Raw genomic sequence first — 17,781 nt, forward strand, 5'->3', positions numbered from 1 at the left:
AAAACTACTAGAGCTAATCAATGAATTTGGTAAAGTAGCAGGATACAAAATTAATGCACAGAAATCTCTTGCATTCCTATACATTAACAATGCAAGATTAGAAAGAAAAATTTAAGAAACAATCTCATTTACCATCACATCAAAAACAATAAAATACCTAGGAATAAACCTACATAAGGAGGCAAAAGACCTATACTCCGAAAACTATAAGATATTGACGGAAGAAATCAAAGATGACACAAACGAATGGAAAGATATACCATGTTCTTGGATAGGAAACATCAATATTGTCAAAATGACTATACTACCCAAGGCAATCTACAGATTCAATGTAATCCCTATCAAATTACCAATGGCATTTTTCACAGAACTAGAAAAATCTTAAAATTTGTATGGAGACATTAAAGACCCCGAATAGCCAAAGCCATCTTGAGAAAGAAAAACGGATCTGGAGGAATCAGGCTCCCTGACTTCCGACTATACTACAAAGCTATAGTCATCAAAACAGTATGGCACTAGCACAAAAATAGAAATATAGATCAATGGACCAGGATAGAAAGCCCAGAAATAGACCCACGTACCTATGGTCAATTAAACTACAACACAGGAGACCAGACTATAAAATCGGAGAAAGACAGTCTCTTCAATAAATGGTGCTGGGAAAACTGGAGAGCTACATGTAAAAAAAGTGAAATTAGAACATTCTTTAACACCATACACAAAAATAAGCTCAAATGGGTTAAAGACCTAAATGTGAGACTGGACACTCTACAACTCTTAGAGGAAAACAGAGCAGAACACTTTCTGACATAAATCACAGCAATATGTTTTGTTATCTGTCTCCCAGAGTAATGGAAATAAAAACAAAAATAAACAAATGGGACCTAATTAAAATCAAAAGCTTTTGCACAGCACAGGAAACCATAAACAAAAGGAAAAGACAACCCACAGACTGGGAGAAAATATTTGCAAATGATGTGACCGACAAGGGATTAGTCCTCAAGATTTAGAAACTGCTCATGCAGCTTAATATCATCAAAACAAACAACCCAATCAAAAATGGGCAGAAGACCTAAATAGACATTTCTCCAAAGAAAACATGCAGATGGCCAAGAGGCACATGAAAAGATGTTCAACATCCTTATTTATAAGAGAAATGCAAACCAAAACTACAATGAGATATCACCTCACACCAGTCAAAATGACTAACATCAAAAAATCCACAAACAATAAATGCTGGAGAGGGTGTGGAAAGAAGGGAACCCTCCTACACTGTTGGTGGGAATGAAAATTGGTACAGCCACTATGAAGAACAGTATGGAGGGTCCTTAAAAAACTAAAAATAGAGCTACCATATGATCCTGCAATCCCACTCCTGGGCATATATCTGGAGAAAAACATGGTCCAAAAGAATACATGCACCCCAATGTGCACTGCAGCACCATTTACAATAGCCAAGACATGGAAGCAACCTAAATGTCCATTGACAGAGGAATGGTTAAAGAAGATACGGTACATATATACAATGGAAGATTACTCAGCCATTAAAAAGAAGGAAATAACGCCATTTGCAGCAAAATGGATGGACCTAGAGATTGTCATACCAAGTGAAGTAAGTCAGACAGCACAAGAGAAATATCATATGATATCACTTATATGCAGAATCTAAAAAGAAATGATACAAATGAACTTATTTACAAAACAGAAACAGACTCACAGACTTAGAAAACAACTTACAGTTACCAGGGGAGAAGGGATCATTAGGGAGTTTGGGATTGACATATACACACTGCTATATTTAAAATGGATAACCAACAAGGACCTACTGTATAGCATAGGGAACTATGCTCAATATTATGTAACAACCTAAATGGGAAAAGAAATTGAATAAGAATAGATACATTTATATGTATAACTGAATCACTTTGCTGTACACCTGAAACTAACACAACATTGTCAATCAACTATACTCCAATATAAAATAAAAAGTTTAAAAGCCTTCTAGATACTATACATAGAGAATCCTAAAGATGCTACCAGAAAACTACTAGAGCTAATCAATGAATTTGGTAAAGTTGCAGGATACAAAATTAATGCACAGAAATCTCTTGCATTCCTATACACTAATGATGAAAAATCTGAAAGTGAAATTAAGAAAACACTCCCATTTACCACTGCAACAAAAAGAATAAAATATCTAGGAATAAACATACCTAAAGAGACAAAAGACCTGTATGCAGAAAATTATAAGACACTGATGAAAGAAATTAAAGATGATACAAATAGATGGAAAGATATCCTATGTTCTTGGATTGGAAGAATCAACATTGTGAAAATGACTCTACTACCCAAAGCAATCTACAGATTCAATGCAATCCCTAACAAATTACCACTGGCATTTTTCACTGAACTAGAACAAAAAATTTCACAATTTGTATGGAAACACAAAAGACCCTGAATAGCCAAAGCAATCTTGAGAAAGAAAAAGGGAGCTGGAGGAATCAGTCTCCTGGAGTTCAGACTATACTACAAAGCTACAGTAATCAAGACAGTATGGTACTGGCACAAAAACAAAAACATAGATCAATGGAAGAAGATAGAAAGCCCAGAGATAAACCCACGCACATATGGTCACCTTATCTTTGATAAAGGAGGCAAGAATATACAAGGGAGAAAAGACAGTCTCTTCAATAAGTGGTGCTGGGAAAACTGGACAGCTACATGTAAAAGAATGAAATTAGAATACTCCCTGACACCATACACAAAAATAAACTCAAAATGGATTAGAGACCTAAATGTTAGACTGGACACTATAAAACTCTTAGAGGAAAACACAGGAAGAACACTCTTTGACATAAATCACAGCAAGATCTTTTTTGATCCACCTCCTAGAGTAATGGAAATAAAAACAAAAATAAACAAATGGGACCTAAGGAAACTTCAAAGTTTTTGCACAGCAAAGGAAACCATAAACAAGACGAAAAGACAACCCTCAGAATGGGAGAAAATATTTGCAAACGAATCAACGGACAAAGGATTAATCTCCAAAATATATAAACAGCTCATGCAGCTCAATATTAAAGAAATAAACACCCCAATCCAAAAATGGGCAGAAGACCTAAATAGACATTTCTCCAAAGAAGACATACAGACGGCCACGAAGCACATGAAAAGATGCTCAACATCACTAATTATTAGAGAAATGCAAATCAAAACTACAATGAGGTATCACCTCACACCAGTTAGAATGGGCATCATCAGAAAATCTACAAACAACAAATGCTGGAGAAGGTGTGGAGAAAAGGGAACCCTCTTGCACTGTTGGTGGGAATGTACATTGATACAGCCACTATGGAGAACAATATGGAGGTTCCTTAAAAAACTAAAAATAGAATTACCATATGACCCAGCAATCCCACTACTGGGCATATACCCAAAGAAAACCGTAATTCAAAAAGACACATGCACCCGAATGTTCATTGCAGCACTATTTACAATAGCCAGGTCATGGAAGCAACCTAAATGCCCATCAACAGACGAATGGATAAAGAAGATGTGGTACATATATACAATGGAACATTACTCAGCCATAAAAAGGAACGAAATTGAGTCATTTGTTGAGACATGGATGGATCTAGAGACTGTCATACAGAGTGAAGTAAGTCAGAAAGAGAAAAACAAATATCGTATATTAACGCATGTATGTGGAACCTAGAAAAATGGTACAGATGAACCGGGTTGCAGGGCAGAAGTTGAGACACAGATGTAGAGAACAAACGTATGGACACCAAGGGGGGAAAAACTGCGGTGGGGTGGGGATGGTGGTGTGCTGAATTGGGCGATTGGGATTGACATGTATAAAGTGATGTGTATAAAACTGATGACTGATTAAAAATAAATAAATAAATAAATAGATAGATAGATAAATAAATAAATAAATGGGAGCTAAAGAAACTTAAAAGCTTTTGCACAGCAAAGGAAACCAGAAACAAGGCAAAAAGACAACACTCAGAAGGGGCGAAAATATTTGCAAATGAAGCAACTGACAAAGGATTAATCTCCAAGATTTACAAGCAGCTCATGCAGCTCAATAACAAAAAAACAAACAACCCAATCCAAAAATGGGCAGAAGACCTAAATAGACATTTCTCCAAAGAAGATATACAGATTGCCAACAAACACATGAAAGAATGCTCAACATCATTAATCATTAGAGAAATGCAAATCAAAACTACAATGAGATATCATCTCACACCAGTCAGAATGGCCATCATCAAAAAATCTACAAACAAGAAATGCTGGAGAGGGTGTGGAGAAAAGGGAACACTCTTCCACTGTTGGTGGGAATGTAAATTGATACAGTCACTGTGGAGAAAAGTATGGAGGTTCCTTAAAAAACTAAAAATAGAACTATCATATGACCCAGCAATCCCACTACTGGGCATATACCCTGAGAAAACCATAATTCTAAAAGAGTCATGTACCAAAATGTTCATTGCAGCTCTATTTACAATAGCCAGGACATGGAACCAACCTAAATGTCCATCATCGGATGAATTGATAAAGATGATGTGGCACATATATACAATGGAATATTACTCAGCCATAAAAAGAAACGAAATGGAGTTATTTGTAGTGAGGTGGATGGAGTTAGAGTCTGTCATACAGAGTGAAGTAAGTCAGAAAGAGAAAAACAAATACAGTATGCTAACACATATATATGGAATCTAAGGGGGAAAAAAAAAGGTCATGAAGAACCTAGTGGCAAGATGGGAATAAAGACACAGACCTACTAGAGAATGGACTTGAGGATATGGGGAGGGGGAAGGGTAGGATGTGACAAAGTGAGAGAGTGGCATGGACATATATACACTACCAAACGTAAAATAGATAGCTAGTGGGAAGCAACCGCATAGCACAGGGAGATCAGCTCTGTGCTTTGTGACCACCTAGAGGGGTGGGATAGGGAGGGTGGGAGGGAGGGAGATGCAAGAGGGAAGAGATATGGGAACATATGTATATGTATAACTGATTCACTTTGTTATAAAGCAGAAACTAACACACCATTGTAAAGCAATTATACTCCAATAAAGATGTTAAAAATAAATAAATAAATAAAAGCCTTCTAGCTTATACTACTGATAAAAATGTGAATTGTTATAGGTTTCTGAAAAGCAATTGGCAATATTTATTAAAGTGCTAAAGTACACCTGTCCTTTCCCCCAGGAGTACTATACTTGGGAATCAATTCCTAGAAATAAAAGTATCTGGGTGTGAGGATGTAAAGACAAGATTATTTACTGCAGCCTTGCTTGTAGAAGAAAAAAATAAGTAATTTTAAACAGTCTAATTGACAGAGTAAGGAATGATAAACCCCTATTTCGAATGTTAAGTGGACGTTTAAAAAAACAACTTACATCTTTTAAGAGGGATGAATGTGATGCATCATTACATGCAGAAACCGAAGTACAGAGTAGTAATGTGTATTGTATGATCCAGTTTTTGTGAAAGATGAAAACAAACCAAAAATATATTCCCATTTATTAGTATATAGGTTTATATGAGCATGGAGAAAGGTGTGGAAATGTACATACAGGCTGTTTACCTCAGAAACCTGGCCTGAAGTGAGTTGGAGAACAAAAGTTAACTTTTTAACTGCAACTGTTTGGCTTCACTTGTTACAATGAGACTTATGACTTTATTACCTATAAAGAAACTGTAGAGAAATGAAAGATTTCAACTGCTAACATACATATGTAACTGTGAAGTAACTTGAAGTTACTGTGATTTTTGTTTTCATTTTAGAAAAAACACTCCAGCCCAATAATTGTCAAAATAATATAAACTGTTTGGGGATGTCTCTAAAATCTTGAGAAGATTTCAAAACTCTTTGTCCATTTTGCACATTATTCATGGAGTCGTAAACATGTTTTTTTAATGGATCATTTAGGAACCTGTACTTATCTAAGGCAGATATATAAGGCTAGATGTAAGAAACATTTTTCACAGGCCTTTAAAAAAATGTTTAGAGCTTTAAAACATGAGATTATAAGGTCTAGTAGAGTTTTGGCTGATAGTTATATGAAATTAATATAAACAAACTTTCTGGAGTTACCTGCATAGTTCTGGATTCTGCATTTTTTTTCCCCAAGGGGCTTACCTTTGGATCTTCACTTGCCCTCTTGGACCCCAGAATGGTGGCAGCTGGGTATGTACTTTCCACATAGAAAACTTGAAAATTCTTCTCTGAATAATCTGACCAGCCAAAAGAGAAAAGACCTCAACATACCAACATTGCGATTCCCTAACAATAAAACACACCAGATAATTCTACAGCAAATCCCACATTCAAAAAAAGCCAACCATGTGTTCTGAGCTTCCCAATAGCTTATTAGTGTGCCATTCTTCAACAGAAGCAGACAACCAAGAATCAGCAGACATTTGACGTGATTCTATCAATAGCTTTCTAATATGAGAGAGAACAAAGCAAACAAAGAAAAGAGAAGTTGGAAGAAATAATCCATGAAAAGAGAAAATGTAAAAATCTTCAAAAAGGCTGTTATTAATATCCTGAAAGAGACAAGATAGGGTATACATGAAGTAAGAACAGGTTGTAATTAAAAAAAAAAAAAGAGCTCTTGGGAATTAAAAATTATCATAGCAGGAAAGGAACTCCAATAGAAAAATTAAAAGATCTCAAAAAATCTATCCCCCCCCAATGAACTTTTTCTCAGGAGACTACCTGATGAAGTTCTCCTAAAGTGGTAAGTGAATTCAAGAGAAAAACATGGGATCTAGGAAGCTGATGGTCTCACCCTGGAGAGAGTGAAGGGATTCCCCAGGACAAGGACAGAGAAGCTCGAGGATGGCAGGTGTGCCCAGATGCAGAGCACCCACAGCCCACACTGGTAGAAGCCAAAGACTCCAGTAGGAAAAGTGTCTGGGAATAAAATTTTCAGTACTGTGCTGGCTCCTGCTTGAAAACGCCAAGTGCCTTGAGAAATTTAGATGGAGGTAAAGTTGACATGTTCTGGAAAACTGTGCTACAAAACTCAAGTGGCTTTAATGATGACAAAGATACTGATGAAACACATGCAGCTTTAAAATGAGGACAATGGTGAACTTACTGCATAGTTATTATGAGGATTTAATGACTTGATAAATGTAAAGCATTTAGAACACACTGAGAGTGACAAAGATATTAGTTATCATCATCATCATCATCATCAGGCAGGTTATTAAACTCTACAGTTAGGCCTCCTGGAATACTGGCTCTACCACTAGTTGTTTATCCTGGGAAATTTATATAAACTCCTTAGGCCTCAGTGTCCTCATCTATAAAATGTACATAACAATGATATCTACTTTATAGGCTAATTTTAGGGTTTGAATTAGATGAGACAATGTATATAAAGTACCTAGCAAGTTAAACACTCTATGAATATTAGATGTTGATAGTAATCATTTGTTTTCCATAGAAAATAATAATATTTTAAATTTTTGAGAAGAAAACTCTCCACCATTAGAGAACTATTCTTAGTTTTAAGATAGTTTTATATGGCTGCAACCATGGCATTTGTATTACTTTGTATTATTTTAAAAGTATTATGAACATTTGGTGTTTCTATAACATCTCGGTAATTATATTTTGCATCTGCCAAGCACATCATCAAAATGATTTGAAATAAGTCACCAAAACATTTGTGGGACATTCAGATTGTTTGTAGTTTTGTTCTCATCAAGAAGACAAAAGTGTACATCTTTGTCGTTTTGGATTTTGGCTTCTCATATATTATTTCCCAAGACCCTCAGGAGATATGCAAACAAGACTGACGTGTAATGGTCTTCATGGCAAAGATCCCAGCTCCAAGCAACAAGAACACTGGCAAGCATTTCAACTCCCTCAACATCTTTGACTTCAGTCTTAAAATAAAAATGAAATGCTAATTGAATACTTATAAATGATTTTGAATGTGGGTATTTTTCAAAATTGCTCTAGGAATTTATTTATTTATTTTTTTAACATTTTTATTGGAGTTTAATTGCTTTACAATAGTGTGTTACTTTTTGCTTTATAACAAAGTGAATCAGTTATACATATACATATATCCCCATATCTCTTCCCTCTTGCGACTCCCTCCCTCCCACTCTCCCTATCCCACCCTTCTAGCTGGTCAAAGCACCGAGCTGATCTCCCTGTGCCATGCAGCTGCTTCCCACTAGGTATCTGTTTTACATTTGGTAGTGAATATATGTCCATATATACACTACCATTGCTCACTTTGTCCCAGCTTACCCTTCCCCTTCCCCGTGTCCTCAAGTCCATTCTCTAGTAGGTCTCCATCTTTATTCCCGTCTTGCCCCTGGGTTCTTCATGACTTTTTGTTTTTTTTTCAGGTTCCATATATATGTGTTGGCATACAGTATTTTTTTTTCTCTTTCTGGCTTACTTCACTCTGTATGACAGACTCTAGATCCATCCACCTCACTACAAACAACTCAATTTCGTTCCTTTTTATGGCTGAGTAATATTCCATTGTATATATGTGCCACATCTTATTTATCCATTCATCTGTTGATGGACACTTCGGTTGCTTCCATGTCCTGGCTATTGTAAATAAAGCTGCAATGAACATTGTGGTACATGACTCTTTTTGAATTATGGTTTTCTCAGGGTATATGCCCAGTAGTGGGATTGCTGGGTCGTATGGTAGTTCTATTTTTAGTTTTTTAAGGAACCTCCATACTGTTCTCCATAGTAGCTGTGTCAATTTACATTCCTACCAAAAGTGCAAGAGGGTTCCCTTTTCTCCACATCCTCTCCAGCATTTATTGTTTGTAGATTTTTTGATGATGGCCATTCTGACTGGTATGAGATGATATCGCATTGTAGTTTTGATTTGCATTTCTCTAATGATTAATGATGTTGAGCATTCTTTCATGTGTTTGTTGGCAATCTGTATATCTTCTTTGGAGAAATGTCTATTTAGGTCTTCGGCCCATTTTTGGATTGGGTTCTTCGTTTTTTAGATATTGAGCTGCACGAGCTGCTTCTATATTTTGGAGATTAATCCTTTGTCAGTTGCTTCATTTGCAAATATTTTCTCTCATTCTGAGAGTTGTCTTGTTTCTGGTTTCCTTTGCTGTGCAAAAGTTTTAAGTTTCATTAGATCCCATTTGTTTATTTTTGTTTTAATTTCCATTTCTCTAGGAGCTGGGTCACAAAGGATCTTGCTGTGATTTACGTCATAGAGTGTTCTGCCTATGTTTTCCTCTAAGAGTTTTATACTGTCTGGTCTTACATTTACGTCCTTAATCCATTTTGAGTTTACTTTTGTGTATGGTGTTAGGGAGTGTTCTAATTTCATTCTTTTACATGTAGCTGTCCAGTTTTCCCAGCACCACTTATTGAATAGGCTGTCTTTTCTCCATGGTATATTCTTGCCTCCTTTATCAAAGATAAGGTGACCATATGTGCATGGGTTTATCTCTGGGTTTTCTATCTTCTTCCATTGATCTATGTTTTTGTTTTTGTGCCAGTACCATACTGTCTTGATTACTGTAGCTTTGTAGTATAGTCTGAACTCCAGGAGACTGATTCCTCCAGCTCCATTTTTCTTTCTCAAGATTGCTTTGGGTATTCGGGGTCTTTTGTGTTTCCATACAAATTGTGAAATTTTTTGTTCTAGTCTGTGAAAAATGCCAGTGGTAGTTTGTTAGGGATTGCATTCAACCTGTAGATTGCTTTGGGTAGTAGAGTCATTTTCACAATGTTGATTCTTCCAATCCAGGAACATGGGATATCTCTCCATCTATTTGTATCATCTTTAACTTCTTTCATCAGTGTCTTATAATTTTCTGCATACAGGTCTTTTGTCTCCTTAGGTAGGTTTATTCCTAGGTATTTTATTCTTTTTGTTGCAGTGGTAAATGGGAGTGTTTTCTTAATTTCACTTTCAGATTTTTCATCATTAGTGTATAGGAATGCAAGACATTTCTGTGCATTAATTTTGTATCCTGCAACTTTACCAAATTCATTGATTAGCTCTAGTAGTTTTCTGGTAGCATCTTTAGGATTCTCTATGTATAGTATCATGTCATCTGCAAACAGTGACAGCTTTACTTCTTCTTTTCCGATTTGGATTCCTTTTATTTTTCTTCTCTGATTGCTGTGGCTAAAGCTTCCAAAACTATGTTTAATAATAGTGGTGAGAGTGGGCAACCTTGTCTTGTTCCTGATCTTAGTGGAAATGGTTTCAGTTTTTCACCATTGAGGACGATGTTGACTGTGGGTTTGTCATATATGGCCTTTATTATGTTGAGGTAAGTTCCCTCTATGCCTACTTTCTGGAGGGGTTTTATCATAAATGGGTGTTGAATTTTGTCAAAAGCTTTCTCTGCATCTATTGAGATGATCATATGGTTTTTCTCCTTCTATTTGTTAATATGGTGTATCACACTGATTGATTTGCGTATATTGAAGAATCCTTGCATTCCTGGAATAAACCTCACTTTATCATGGTGTACGATCCTTTCAGTGTGCTGTTGGATTCTGTTTGCTAGTATTTTGTTGAGGATTTTTCAATCTATGTTCATCAGTGATACTGGCCTGTAATTTTCTTTCTTTGTGACATCTTTGTCTGGTTTTGGTATCAGGGTGATGGTGGCCTCATAGAATGAGTTTGGGAGTGCTCCTCCCTCTGCTATATTTTGGAAGAGTTTGAGAAGGATAGTTGTTAGCTCTTCTCTAAATGTTTGAAACAATTTGCCTGTGAAGCCATCTGGTCTTGGGCTTTTGTTTGTTGGAAGATTTTTAATCACAGTTTCAATTTCAGTGCTTGTGATTGGTCTGCTCATATTTTCTATTTCTTCCTGGTTCAGTCTCAGAAGGTTGTGCATTTCTAAGAATTTCTTCCAGATTGTCCATTTTATTGGCATAGAGTTGTTTGTAGTAATCTCTCATGATCCTTTGTATTTCTGCAGTGTCAGTTGTTACTTCTCGTTTTCACTTCTAATTCTATTGACTTGAGCCATCTCCCTTTTTTTCTTGATGAGTCTGGCTAATTGTTTATCAACTTTGTTTATTTTCTCAAAGAATCAGCTTTTAGTTTTATTGATCTTTGCTATCGTTTCCTTCATTTCTTTTTCATTTATTTCTGATCTGATCTTTAGGATTTCTTTCCTTCAGCTAACTTTGGGGTTTTTTTGTTCTCCTTTCTCTAATTGCTTTAAGTGTAAGGTTAGGTTTTTTATTTGAGATGTTTCTTGTCTCTTAAGGTAAGGTTGTATTGCTATAAACTTCCCTCTTAGAATTGCTTTTGCTGCATCCCATACGTTTTGGGTCATCGTGTTTTCATTGTCATTTGTTTCCAGGTTTTTTTTTTTTTTTTTTTTAAGATTTTTAGAAATTTCATGTGATGTCTGAAACGTTTATATTAACATATTTCCATACAAATAACCCAATGAAAGTTTAGTATTAGTTGTTTTGTTTGTTTGTTTATACTGCAGGTTCTTATTAGTCATCAATTTTATACACATCAGTGTATACATGTCAATTCCCATTGCCCAATTCAGCACACCACCATCCCCACCCCACTGCTGTTTTTCCCCCTTGGTGTCCATATGTCTGTTCTCTACATCTGTGTCTCAACTTCTGGCCTGCAAACCGGCTCATCTGTACCATTTTTCTAGGTTCCACATACATGCGTTAATATACGATATTTGTTTTTCTCTTTCTGACTTACTTCACTCTGTATGACAGTCTCTAGATTCATCCACGTCTCAACAAATGACTCAATTTCGTTCCTTTTTATGGCTGAGTAATATTCCATTGTATATATGTACCACAACTTCTTTATCCATTCGTCTGTTGATGGGCATTTAGGTTGCTTCCATGACCTGGCTATTGTAAATAGTGCTGCAATGAACATTTGGGTGCATGTGTCTTTTTGAATTACGGTTTTCTCTGGGTATATGCCCAGTAGTGGGATTGCTGGGTCATATGGTAATTCTATTTTTAGTTTTTTAAGGAACCTCCATATTGTTCTCCATAGTGGCTGTATCAATTTACATTCCCACCAACAGTGCAAGAGGGTTCCCTTTTCTCCACACCTTCTCCAGCATTTGTTGTTTGTAGATTTTCTGATGATGCCCATTCTAACTGGTGTGAGGTGATACCTCATTGTAGTTTTGATTTGCATTTCTCTAATAATTAGTGATGTTGAGCATCTTTTCATGTGCTTCTTGGCCGTCTGTATGTCTTCTTTGGAGAAATGTCTATTTAGGTCTTTGGCCCATTTTTGGATTGGGGTGTTTGTTTATTTAATATTGAGCTGAATGAGCTGTTTATATATTTTGGAGATTAATCCTTTGTCCGTTGATTCGTTTGCAAATATTTTCTCCCATTCTGAGGGTTGTCTTTTTGTCTTGTTTATGGTTTCCTTTGCTGTGCAAAAGCTTTGAAGTTTCATTAGGTCCCATTTGTTTATTTTTGTTTTTATTTCCATTACTCTAGGAGGTGGATCAAAAAAGATCTTGCTGTGATTTATGTCAAAGAGTCTTCTTCCTATGTTTTCCTCTAAGAGTTTTATAGTGTCCAGTCTTACATTTAGGTCTCTAATCCATTTTAAGTTTATTTTTGTGTATGGTGTTAAGGAGTATTCTAATTTCATTCTTTTACATGTAGCTGTCCAGTTTTCCCAGCATCATTCATTGAAGAGGCTGTCTTTTCTCCATTGTATATCTTTGCCTCCTTTGTCATAGATTAGTTGATCATAGGTGCGTGGGTTTACCTCTGGGCTTTCTATCTTGTTCCATTGATCTATGTTTCTGTTTTTGTGCCAGTACCATATTGTCTTGATTACTGTAGCTTTGTAGTATAGTCTGAAGTCAGGGAGTCTGATTCCTCCAGCTCCGTTTTTTTCCCTCAAGACTGCTTTGGCTATTCGGGGTCTTTTGTGTCTCCATACAAATTTTAAGATGATTTGTTCTAGCTCTGTAAAAAAATGCCATTGGTAATTTGATAGGGATTGCATTGAATCTGTAGATTGCTTTGGGTAGTATAGTCATTTTCACAATGTTGATTCTTCCAATCCAAGAACATGGTATATCTCTCCATCTGTTGGTATCATCTTTAATTGCTTTCATCAGTGTCGTATAATTTTCTGCATACAGGTCTTTTGTCTCCCTAGGTAGGTTTATTCCTAGGTATTTTATTCTTTTTGTTGCAATGGTAAATGGGAGTGTTTCCATAATTTCTCTTTCAGATTTTTCATCATTAGTGTATAGGAATGCAAGACATTTCTGTGCATTAATTTTGTATCCTGCAACTTTACCATATTCATTAATTAGCTCTAGCAGTTTTCTGGGGGCAGTTTTAGGATTCTCTATGTATAGTATCATGTCATCTGCAAACAGTGACAGTTTTACTTCTTCTTTTCCAATTTGTATTCCTTTTATTTCGTTTTCTTCTCTGATTGCCGTGGCTAGGACTTCCAGAACTATGTTGAATAATAGTGGTGAGAGTGGACATCCTTGTCTCGTTCCTGATCTTAGAGGAAATGCTTTCAGTTTTGCACCATTGAGAATGATGTTTGCTGTGGGTTTGTCATATATGGCTTTTATTACATTGAGGTAGGTTCCCTCTAAGCCCACTTTCTGGAGAGTTTTTATCATAAGTGAGTGTTGAATTTTGTCAAAAGCTTTTTCTGCATCTATTGAGATGATCATATGGTTTTTATTCTTCAATTTGTTAATATGGTGTATCACATTGATTGATTTGAGTATATTGAAGAATCCTTGCATCCCTGGGATAAATCCCACTTGATCGTGGTGTATGATCCTTTTAATGTGTTGTTGGATTCTGTTTGCTAGTATTTTGTTGAGGATTTTTGCATCTATATTCATCAGTGATATTGGTCTGTAATTTTCTTTTTTTGTAGTGTCTTTGTCTGGTTTTGGTATCAGGGTGATGGTGGCCTCATAGAATGAGTTTGGGAGTGTTCCTTCCTCTGCAATTTTTTGGAAGAGTTTGAGAAGGATAGGTGGTAGCTCTTCTCTAAATGTTTGATAGAATTCACCTGTGAAGCCATCTGGTCCTGGACTTTTGTTTGTTGGAAGATTTTTAATCACAGTTTCAATTTCATTACTTGTGATTGGTCTGTTCATATTTTCTGCTTCTTCCTGGTTCAGTCTTGGAAGGTTATACCTTTCTAAGAATTTGTCCATTTCTTCCAGGTTGTCCATTTTATTGGCATAAAGTTGCTTGTAGTAGTCTCTTAGGATGCTTTGTATTTCTGCGGTGTCTGTTGTAACTTCTCCTTTTTCATTTCTGATTTTATTGATTTGAGTCCTCTCCCTCTTTTTCTTGATGAGTCTTGCTAATGGCTTATCAATTTTGTTTATCTTCTCAAAGAACCAGCTTTTAGTTTTATTGATCTTTGCTATTGTTTTCTTTGTTTCTATTTCATTTATTTCTGCTCTGATCTTTATGATTTCTTTCCTTCTGCTAACTTTGGGTTTTGTTTGTTCTTCTTTTTCTAGTTTCTTTAGGTGTAAGGTTAGATTGTTTACTTGAGATTTTTCTTGTTTCTTTAGGTAGGCTTGTATAGCTATAAACTTCCCTCTTAGAACTGCTTTTGCTGCATCCCATAGGTTTTGGGTTGTCGTGTTTTCATTGTCATTTGTCTCTAGGTATTTTTTGATTTCCTCTTTGATTTCTTCAGTGATCTCTTGGTTATTTAGTAATGTATTGTTTAGCCTCCATGTGTTTGTGTTTTTTATGCTTTTTCCCCTGTAATTCATTTCTAATCTCATAGCGTTGTGGTCAGAAAAGATGCTTGATATGATTTCAATTTTCGTAAATTTACTGAGCCTTGATTTGTGACCCAAGATGTGATCCTGGAGAATGTTCCGTGCGCACTTGAGAAGAACGTGTAATCTGCTGTTTTTGGATGGAATGTCCTATAAATATCAATTAAATCTATCTGGTCTATTGTGTCATTTAAAGCTTCTGTTTCCTTATTTATTTTCATTTTGGATGATCTGTCCATTGGTGTAAGTGAGGTGTTAAAGTCCCCCACTATTATTGTGTTACTGTCAATTTCCTCTTTTATAGCTGTTAGCAGTTGCCTTATGTAATGAGGTGCTCCTATGTTGGGTGCATATATATTTATAATTGTTATATCTTCTTCTTGGATTGATCCCTTGATCATTATGTAGTGTCCTTCCTTGTCTCTTGTAACATTCTTTATTTTAAAGTCTATTTTATCTGATATGAGTATAGCTACTCCAGCTTTCTTTTGATGTCCATTTGCATGGAATATCTTTTTCCATCCCCTCACTTTCAGTCTGTATGTGTCCCTAGGTCTAAAGTGGGTCTCTTGTAGATAGCATATATATGGGTCTTGTTTTTGTATCCATTCAGCAAGCCTGTGTCTTTTGGCTGGAGCATTTAATCCATTCACGTTTAAGGTAATTATCGATATGTATGTTCCTATGACCATTTTCTTAATTGTTTTGGGTTTGTTTTTGTAGGTCCTTTTCTTCTCTTGTGTTTCCCACTTAGAGAAGTTCCTTTAACATTTGTTGTAGAGCTGGTTTGGTGGTGCTGAATTCTCTTAGCTTTTGCTTGTCTGTAAAGCTTTTGATTTCTCCATCAAATCTAAAGGAGATCCTTGCCGGGTAGAGTAATCTTGGTTGTAGGTTCTTCCCTTTCATCACTTTAAGTATATCATGCCACTCCCTTATGTCTTGTAGAGTTTCTGCTGAGAAATCAGCTGTTAACCTTATGGGAGTTCCCTTGTATGTTATTTGTCGTTTTTCCCTTGCTGCTTTCAATAATTTTTCTTTGTCTTTAATTTTTGCCACTTTAATTACTATGTTTCTCGGCATGCTTCTCCTTGGGTTTATCCTGTATGTGACTCTCTGCGCTTCCTGGAATTGGGTGGCTATTTCCTTTCCCATGTTAGGGAAGTTTTCGACTATAATCTCTTCAAATATTGTCTCTGGTCCTTTCTCTCTCTCTTCTCCTTCTGGGACCCCTATAATGTGAATGTTGTTGCGTTTAATGTTGTCCCAGAGGTCTCTTAGGCTGTCTTCATTTCTTTTCATTCTTTTTTCTTTAGTCTGTTCCGCAGCAGTGAATTCCACCATTCTGTCTTCCAGGTCACTTATCCGTTCTTCTGCCTCAGTTATTCTAGTATTGATTCCTTCTACTGTAGTTTTCATTTCAGTTATTGTATTGGTCATCTCTGTTTGTTTGTTCTTTAATTCTTCTAGGTCTTTGTTAATCATTTCTTGCGTCTTCTCAATCTTTGCCTCCATTCTTATTCCAAGGTCCTGGATCATCTTCACTATCATTATTCTGAATTGTTTTTCTGGAAGCTTGCCTATCTCCACTTCATTTAGTTGTTTTTCTGGGGTTTTTTCTTGTTCCTTCATCTGGTATATAGCCCTCTGCCTTTTCATCTTGTCTATCTTTCTGTAAATGTGGTTTCTGTTCCACAGGCTGCAGGACTGTAGTTTTTTTTGCTTCTGCTGTCTGCCCTCTGGTGGTTGAGGCTATTTAAGAGGCTTGATGGGAGGCTCTGGAGGTGGGTAGAGCTGACTGTTTCTGTGGCGGTCAGAGCTCCGAAAAACTTTAATCCACTTGACTGTTGATGGGTGGGGCTGGGTTCCCTCCCTGTTGGTTGTTTTGCCTGAGGCAACCCAACACTGGAGCCTACCCGGGCTCTTTGGTGGGGCTAATGGCAGACTCTGGGAGGGCTCACGCCAAGGAGTACTTCCCAGAACCTCCGCTGCCAGTGTCCTTGTCCCCACGGTGAAACAGAGCCAGCCCCCGCCTCTGCAGGAGACGCCCGAACACCAGCAGTTATGTCTGGTTCAGTCTCCCTCAGGGTCACTGCTCCTTCCCCTGGGTCCCGATGCACACACTATTTTGTGTACGCCCTCCAAGAGTGGGGTCTCTGTTTCCCCCAGTCCTGTCGAAGTCCTGCAATCAACTCCCACTAGGCTTCAAAGTCTGATTCTCTATGAATTCCTCCTCCCGTTGCCGGACCCCCAGGTTGGGAAGTCTGACGTGGGGCTCAGAACGTTCACTCCAGTGGGTGGACTTCTGTGGTATAAGTGCTCGCCAATCTGTGAGTCACCCACCCAGCAGTTATGGGATTTGATTTTACTCTGATTGCGCCCCTCCTACCGTCTCACTGTGGCTTCTCCTCTGTCCTTGGACGTTGGGTATCCTCCTTGGTGAAGTCCAGTGTCTTCCTGTCGATGATTGTCCAGCAGCCAGTTGTGATTCTGGTGCTCTCGCAAGAGGGAGTGAGAGCACGTCCTTCTACTCCGCCATCTTGGTTAATCCCCTCCAGGTATTTTTTGATTTCCTCTTTGATTTCTTCAGTGATCTCTTGGTCATTAAGTAGTGTATTGTTTAGCCTCCATGTGTTTGTATTTTTCACAAAGTTTTTCCTGTAATTGATATCTAGTCTCATAGTGCTGTGGTCGGAAAAAATACTTGATACGATTTCAATTTACTTAAATTTACCAAGGCTTGATTTGTGACCCAGGATATGATCTATCCTGGAGAATGTTCCATGAGCACTTGAGAAGAAAGTGTATTCTGTTCTTTTAGGATGGAATGTCCTATAAATATCAATTAAGTCCATCTTGTTTAATGTATCATTTAAATCTTGTGTTTCTTATTGATTTTCACTTTGGATGACCTGTCCATTGTTGAAAGTGGGGTGTTAAAGTCCTCTACTATGATTCTGTTACTGTCAATTT

Source organism: Eubalaena glacialis, chromosome 5 (genome assembly GCF_028564815.1).
Source record: "Eubalaena glacialis isolate mEubGla1 chromosome 5, mEubGla1.1.hap2.+ XY, whole genome shotgun sequence".
NCBI lineage: Eukaryota > Metazoa > Chordata > Mammalia > Artiodactyla > Balaenidae > Eubalaena > Eubalaena glacialis.